Consider the following 7,740-nt stretch of genomic DNA (forward strand, 5'->3'; position numbering starts at 1 on the left):
TATTGATCCCATTACGTGGGAGACAGAGGCAAGTAGATCTCCACGTTTGAAGTCAGCCTGGTGTACAGAGTGATTTCCAGGACAGCAAGGTCTACAAAGAGGAAAACCCTGTCTCCAAAACTCAATAACAACCAACCAACCAAACACCCGTGAAATGTACCACTATAGCCTTGTAGGCAAGAATGGTGCCTCGCCTGCATAAGGAACATCTGGGTTTCTCTCAATGCATTTGTTTGCTGAGTTTTCATCTTGAGCTGTGATTCTTGGTTATGGTCAGATTTAGGATTCTTCCAAGATGTATGTAAAGCCATGGAGCAACATTGAGAAAAGATACATATTCTTAATTTCCTCTTTAGATGTGCTCAGCAACCTGCACTCTGATGCATTTTTAAATAGTTGCTCAAAAACCCCGTTTTGCATGTAAAAAATGATGGATCCGCTGTGAAGCTTATTCTCCCGAATCAAAGCCTTTGGACTATGAAATCAATGAAGTCTGAAGCCACCCTCTTAGCTGGAATCGACTGGCTGAGGATGTCAGGCATCATCTCTTCAGAGACATTTGGGACACCAAAGGCCTCGTGAGGGGACTGACTGATCAAGGGATATGGTGGCTTCGTGTTTTCATTGCAATGGGAAGAGACATCCAGATACTTTGAAACCTCAACTGGCTGCTGGCTCTTCACTAACAACCTGTTAGCAGTAAAGTGGTAGCGTTTCAGATGAAGGATAAGGACCCTTGGGAGTCTCCTCAAAGTGTATCAGAGCACAGAATTCTTGTTCTTGCATTTCTCACAATTGCGCTCAATTTTTTCCGGTGTAAAGAAAAGATCAAGTGACTTCTGAATCAACAGAGGGAGTTCTTGACCCTTGGTGCAGGTCAACGGAGAGGTAATTACTCATTTCAGTGGTGAGGGTCGCCTCGCCACAGGCTTCACAAACAACAGAGCTATATCTAGCTCTATTTCAATAGCATTTACAGGACAACCAAACATTTTGGTGGAGGCAGTCCCAGCATATGTTGGTGGAAAAAAATCCTCTACCCTGTTTTCCCTCTCAGTACGGCACAGGGCATTTAGATTTTCCACATTGTTTCAACTGATCTAAACACTGACCTAAAAATTCATGGGCATCACTCTGTTCATCGCCCAAGAATGTGTCTGCAACCGTGGAAATGGATTTCTTCACATTTATGAGTAACTGTCCCTTGATCTCTACATCTCTGATGTCTTTCAAGACAAGAAGCTGCCTTAAGGGCTTGAGATCAGCACAGGAAATTTTCTCCCACGGGATACCTTGTGTGAGCAAGTCCTTCCTGAAGGTTGACATCCTGAAGACAGATTGTAAAGTGGAATTCATGTCGCAGGTGCTTCCTAAATTGGGGAAGCCTTCAGGTGTCAGTTGCTTTGTGTGCACGGTAAGAGGAGACTGAACATTGTTATATGTCGGGTTCTCCTGGCTCACCTCTGATCCAGTTCTTTCATCAGAGTGCGTTTGTGTTGGAAGAACAGTGTCACCTAGGTGAGGCTTCTGCAGGAGCTGGGATTGAACGAAGGTGCAAGTTTCCAATCATTACCTTTTCATCACGTTTCTGTTTTTCTTCCCCTGGAGTTATAGCTCTTGGATTTCTTTCTTGATTTGGGATTGTTTTCTTGAGAATGTCCTCATTCACTTCTAGACTGGATGCGGCTATTCTCTTCCTCTTTTCACTGTTGTTCTGCTCTCCTCTTCAACATGGCTGCTGGTGGAGTTGGACACCGAAAGTGACATCTTCACGGGAAATGCTGTACCACTTTCTCGTGTAGAATTCAAAGGTCCATAAACTGACTTTTTTTTTTCGTACTTTCTACAAAATGGATTGCTGCTTTTAATATCATGATGCCTCTTTGGTTTCTCAGGTTGATGGGTTCAGATGGATGAAAAGATTCCAAGGACTGACTTCAGCCATTCAGTATCAGTGGAGGATAACTCGTCGATGAGTAAGGGTCATCTTTCAAAGTTACGTGTAGACAATGCAGTCAGACTCAATAACTACCCCCCCCCCCGGAAATGCTATCACCCAGCAGAAAAAAAGCTTCTCCTTTCTTCCCACTTGAAGGAAGCATCAGATTAGCCTTCTGGTTTTTTCTACTCTTTTGATGACTGCTTCTTTTCATTGAGATGTCTACGTTGCTTGCTGTATTCTCGCTTCAGATTTGGACAAAACCATGTATCTCTAGAGAAGCCATTCTTTCTTCACAAGGAAGATAAATGTAATCTAACACAAACAAAATACAATACACAGATTGTCACTTGATATGTAGTCATAGATTCATGTGTAAAACTTTTAGTGACCAGTATTGACTTTAATCCTCTCTTTCTGCCTCAAGTACCACACTACAGGAAAAACTTATATTTTTAGATTAATATTTACAATATTTATTGATTACAATAAAACTTGGAGTTACTTACATCCTTTTAATAATAAATGATTTAATTATGTGTATGTGTGTGCATTTGTGCACATGTGAATGCAGTGTCGTGGAGTCCGGAAGAGGACATCACACTCCCTAGAGCTAGCAATCCAGCAGCTTTTACCTACCCTCTGTGTGCTAAGTACTGAGCTCAGGTCCTCTGCTAGAGCTGTGCGTGCTCCTGACCGCTGAGCCATCTGAGTTACATGCTCAAGCACATGCTCCTGACCACTGAGCCATCTCAATTACATGCTCAAGCGCATGCTCCTGACCGCTGAGCCATCTCAATTACATGCTCAAGCGCATGCTCCTGACCGCTGAGCCATCTGAGTTACATGCTCAAGCGCATGCTCTTAGCCACTGAGCTATAGATGCTGTGTCCGTTCTCTGGCAGATACAGAGTTAAGTTTGCTTTCTTGTTTTGTCAACTTTCTACGATCTACTGACACTTGGAAATTGAGTGTCAATGAGGTCTTGTCTAGATCATGTTGCTTGGGCGATTGTCACAGTTGCCCTAATGAGTATGGAAGCCCCAGCTTGAAAAGGTGTGTCACTTTTCCCTGCTGTGGGTACCAAAGTACATAAGGGTAGAGACAGATGTATGCATGCATTCACCCCTCTCTGCTCCTAATGTGGCTGTCATAGGACCAGCTGCTTCAATTTCTTGCACTTATGACTTTCCCAAAATGATGGACTACATGTAACCTGTGACTGAACTGAAATATACCTTCACCCGAGTTCCTAGAACTTCTTTTCCAGAGTGTTTTATTGGAGTGAGAGAAGCAAAACCTCAAGTACCTCAAGTAAAATCTGGTGGCAGTGCAGTCTCCTCTCGTCGGTTGCTCTGCTCTCCTGTCCCGCAGATGATGCCGAGACAACAGAAGTTCTGCTCAAATCTAGTCTCTCATGCAAATCCAATAGTTAGGAAGATACCAGGCTGTGAGTAGTCACCTCTGGTGCTGGCCTTTTCATTGCAGATTCAGGATTCAGACACAGTCCTGCAGTGGTCATATGATACACATCATGGAGTACATATATGAGGGGCTGAGGCATAGGTCAGAGGCTAGAGCACTCAGCATGCGGGAGAGCCTAGACAGTCCCTGGAATCACACAGATAATTCTGATCTATGTGACTACGTATGATCTTAATTCCAGCACAAGAGGGACAAGATATGGGTATATGTGAGGCAAGGATGGAGTAATAGTGAGAAGACCATCTCAGAAAAGAAATGGAAAGAAAGAGGAGGACGAGGAGGAGGAGGAGGAGGAGGAGGAGGAGGAGGAGGAGGAGTTGAGAAACAGAATGCAAACCAAAGAAAAGAGGTAGGGAAAAAAAGGAGTTGGCCTGAGGCCCACCAAGGCTACTTTAGACCAGTGTCAAAACAAAACACAGCGGACAAGATGGATAAAGGTGCTTGCTGCCAAGACAGACAACCTCAGTTTGATCCCTTCCACCCACACGTGGAATGAGAAACTTGCAAACTGTTTTCTGACCTACACACTCCAGTTATGGTGTTCAAGAACACAAGTATATAAAAATGAAAATTTTTAGCTGGGCAGTGGTGGTGCACACCTTTAATCTTAGCCCTTGGGAGGAAGAGGCAGGCAGAGCTCAGAGAGTTTGAGGTAGCCTGGTTTACAGAATGAGTTCCAGGACAGCTAAGCTACAGAGAAACCCTGTCTTGAAAACAAAACAAAGAAAAAAAGGAAGGAAAGATGATGTCACAGTACTTTTACAGCTGACCTCAGACTCACAGATCTACCCCTCCCTTCTGCCTTCTGGCTCCTGGGATTAAAGGGCACAGAAACACTCTGTCTTGTTGCTTTATTTCTCTAACCCAGTATTTCTTGTATGTTATTTTATATTCTTTTCCTCTCAGTACTATTTTTCTTCCTTCTTTGTTTCCTCCTATTTTATTGAGACAAGGGTCTTGTTATGGATCCCTGAACTCACTAGACTGACCAGACTGTCCTTGAACTGGAAGCAATTTTTCTAACTGCCTCCTTCATGGTGGGATTACAGGATGCATTACCATGTCAAAGCCTTTGACATTTTTATTACCTTCAGGTTCTTTTCTCTTTTTCATTATGTGGTGCAGGCTGACCCTCAGTTATACCAGGAATCCTCCAGACCTAAGGACAAAAAGGGGCTGTTAGAACACTATATAGACAAGAGCAGAAAAGAACTTTCTGAATTTTTATAGATAGGATTCTAAGACTACAGAAAAATGAATCAATAGTAAATACATCTCATTTTTATTCAGTCCAGGACATCTTCGATGGTATGGTGTCACCTACAATCCAGGTGAGTTTCCCCACCTTACATAACCTAGGGTAGGTAATCATGGAGATGCTAGAGGTTTATTATCTAGTAATCCCCATGGATGCTCAGAGACTTGTCTCCTACTCGATTCCAGTGTCGGCAACACTGAGCATCCCAAGTCTTGTCAACTGACACCAGACATCACTTTATAGTCCTAACTTCCCTCCTCTGTCCCCATGTGTTCAGACACCTAATTACACAAGATGCATTCAGTCCAGACTGTAAAGTTTCTGCAGCCTGTAACATCCAGTGCTGTGTAAGAACCCGAAGTCCAAGCTGCCAAGATGGCTCAGCAGGTGAAGGCACTTGCCAGCAAGCCTGAGGCCTGAGTTCCATCCCTGGGACACGTGTGATGGAGGGAGAGAACCAACTCTGGCAAGTGGTCTTTGATGGCAACATCTACGTATGTTAGACAGACACACACAAAGTAAATGTAACAGTAAGTCCAAAATCCATGTCAAAACCTGAGACTCAAGACAGTCTTTTCATGGGGAGCTCCTGGTAAAAGTTCCATATTTCTGCCAGGAGGTGGTGCTTGCCTTCAATCCCAGTGCTCAGCAGGAGAGGCAGAGGCAAGCAGATCTGAGCTCAAGGCCAGCCTGGCCACATAGTGAAGTCTACAATAGCCAGGACTACACTGAGAAACCTTGTCTCCAAAAACCAAAGCCAAACAAGGTACATATTTTACATAACCACAGAATATTCATTCCAAAATCCAATAAGGAGGAGGAAATGATAGCAAGGATGATGGAGGACTCTCATTTGTTAAGAAACTGCTTGGCCTGATAGGTTAGAACATAGGTGGGTGGAGTAAACAGAACAGAATGCTGGGAGGAAGAGGAAGTGAGGCAGACACCATGCCTCCCCTCTCCAGGGCAGACATGATGAAGCTCCAGCCCAAGACAGACGTATGCTAGAATCTTCCTGGTATGACACCACCTTGTGGGGCTATACAGATTATTAGAAATTGGTTAGCAAGAAGTGGAAGTTAGCCAGCAAGGGGATAGAAATAATTGGCCAAGCAGTGTTTAAAAGAATACAATTTGTGTGTTATTTCAGGGCATAAGCTAGCCAGGCAGCCAGGAGCCAGGTGGCAGGAACGCAGCCCGCTGCTCCTTTTACAAAATGGCTGCCCAACGTGTGGATAACTGAATCCACAGAAAGCTTGAGAAAGCTTGGGAAAGAATAGAGTAAACCATGTTTTCTTGGTAGCAGCAATTTCTTGGGTCTGCTCTGCAAGCAAGCACTCTCATCTAAGATAGGCTTCCTGACTTAGCTTTAGCTGCGAAACCCTGCAGCTCTTTTAAGAGGTCCTGCCACGAAACACTTAAATGGTGTTGATGAAAAGCTGAATGCATGCTTTTTGGTTTTCAGCTGTAGCAGGAAAAAAGCTGTGCTGTTTTCAAATGCCTGCTCACACCTTTAATCCTAGCACTTAGGAGGCAGAGGCAGGTGGATCCCTGAGTTCAAGGTCAGCCTGGTGTACACAGAAAAACCTGTCTTGAAAAACCAAACAACAACAACAAAAACCCAAGTAATAAATATTACTAAAAAAGAATTACAGACCAATCTCACTCATGAATATTGATGCAAAAATACTAGATAAAATATTGGCAAATTGAATCCAAGAACACATCAGAAACATCATCCACTATGATCAAGTTGGCTTCATCCCAGAGATGCAGGGATGGGTCAACATATGAAAATCTGTCAGCATAATCCACCAGATAAACAAACTGAAAAATAAAAACCACATGATCATCTCATTAGATGCTCTTTCGACAAAATACAACATCCCTTTGACAAAATACAACATCCCTTCATGATAAAGGTCTTAGAGAGAACAGAGATACAAGAAATATATCTAAACATAATAAAGGTAATATACAGTAAGCCAACAGCCAATATCAAACTAAATGGAGAGAAACAGCGATCCCACTGAAAAATCAGGAACAAGACAAGGTTGTCCACTCTCTCCATATCTATTCAATATATTTCAGGAGGTCCTAGCTAGAGCAATAAGACACAAAAAGGAGATCAAAGGGACACAAATCAGAAAGAAGTCAAACTCTCACTGTTGGCTGATGTGATAGTTTACATAAGCAATCCAAAAAATTCTACCAAGGAACTTCTAGAACTCAAACACTTTCAGTAATGTAGCAGTATACAAGATTAACTAAAAAAAAAATCAGTAGCCCCCCTGGACACAGGTGATAAAAAGGCTGGGGAGAAAACAGAAAAACACCCTTCACAATAGCCACAAATAGCATCAAATATCTTGGGAGTAGCTCTAACCAAACAAGTGGAAGACTTATGACAAGAACTTCAACTCTTTGAAGAAAGAAATTGAAGAAGACAACCAGAAAGCGGAAAATGCTCTTAGGTAGGCAGAATTAACATAGTAAAAATGCCAATCTTACCAAAAGCAATCTACAGATTCAATGCAATGCCCAGCAAAATCCCAGGAAAATTCAGACCTTGAAAGAACAATATTCAACTTCATATGGAAAAGCAAAAAACCCAGAATAGCCAAAACAATCCTGTACAATAAAAGAACTTCTGGAGGCATCGCAATCCCTCACTCAAAACTCTACTACAGAGCTACAGCATTGAAAACAGCCCGGTATTAGTATAAGAACTGACAGGAGGACCAATGGAATCAATTCAAAGAACTAGGTATTAATCCATACACCTTGAACACCTAATTTTTGACAAAAAAAATATCGAATGAAAAAAAGTATATTTAACAAGTGGTGCTGGCATAACTGGATATCAACATATAGAAGAATGAAAGTAGACCCATATCACCATGCACAAAACTCAAGTCCAAATGAATCAAAGACCTCAACATAAAGCCAGCCACATTGAAACTTATAGAAGAAAAAGTGGGAAGTATACTTGAACGCATTGGTACAGGAGACCACTTCCTAAATATAACCCCAGTAGCACAGACACTGAGAGAAACAA

The 7,740-nt window shown here is 42.5% G+C and overlaps 1 pseudogene; it reads right to left on the reverse strand.

Moving 5' to 3' along the window:
* Window positions 1-461: 461 nt before the first annotated feature.
* Window positions 462-2,102, reverse strand: LOC121449850 (annotated as a pseudogene).
* Between the last annotated feature and the right edge of the window lie 5,638 nt (window positions 2,103-7,740).

The sequence above is a fragment of the Microtus oregoni genome, unplaced genomic scaffold (genome assembly GCF_018167655.1).
Source record: "Microtus oregoni isolate MIOR12 unplaced genomic scaffold, Mior012 000006F_ref0000085, whole genome shotgun sequence".
NCBI classification, from domain to species: domain Eukaryota; kingdom Metazoa; phylum Chordata; class Mammalia; order Rodentia; family Cricetidae; genus Microtus; species Microtus oregoni.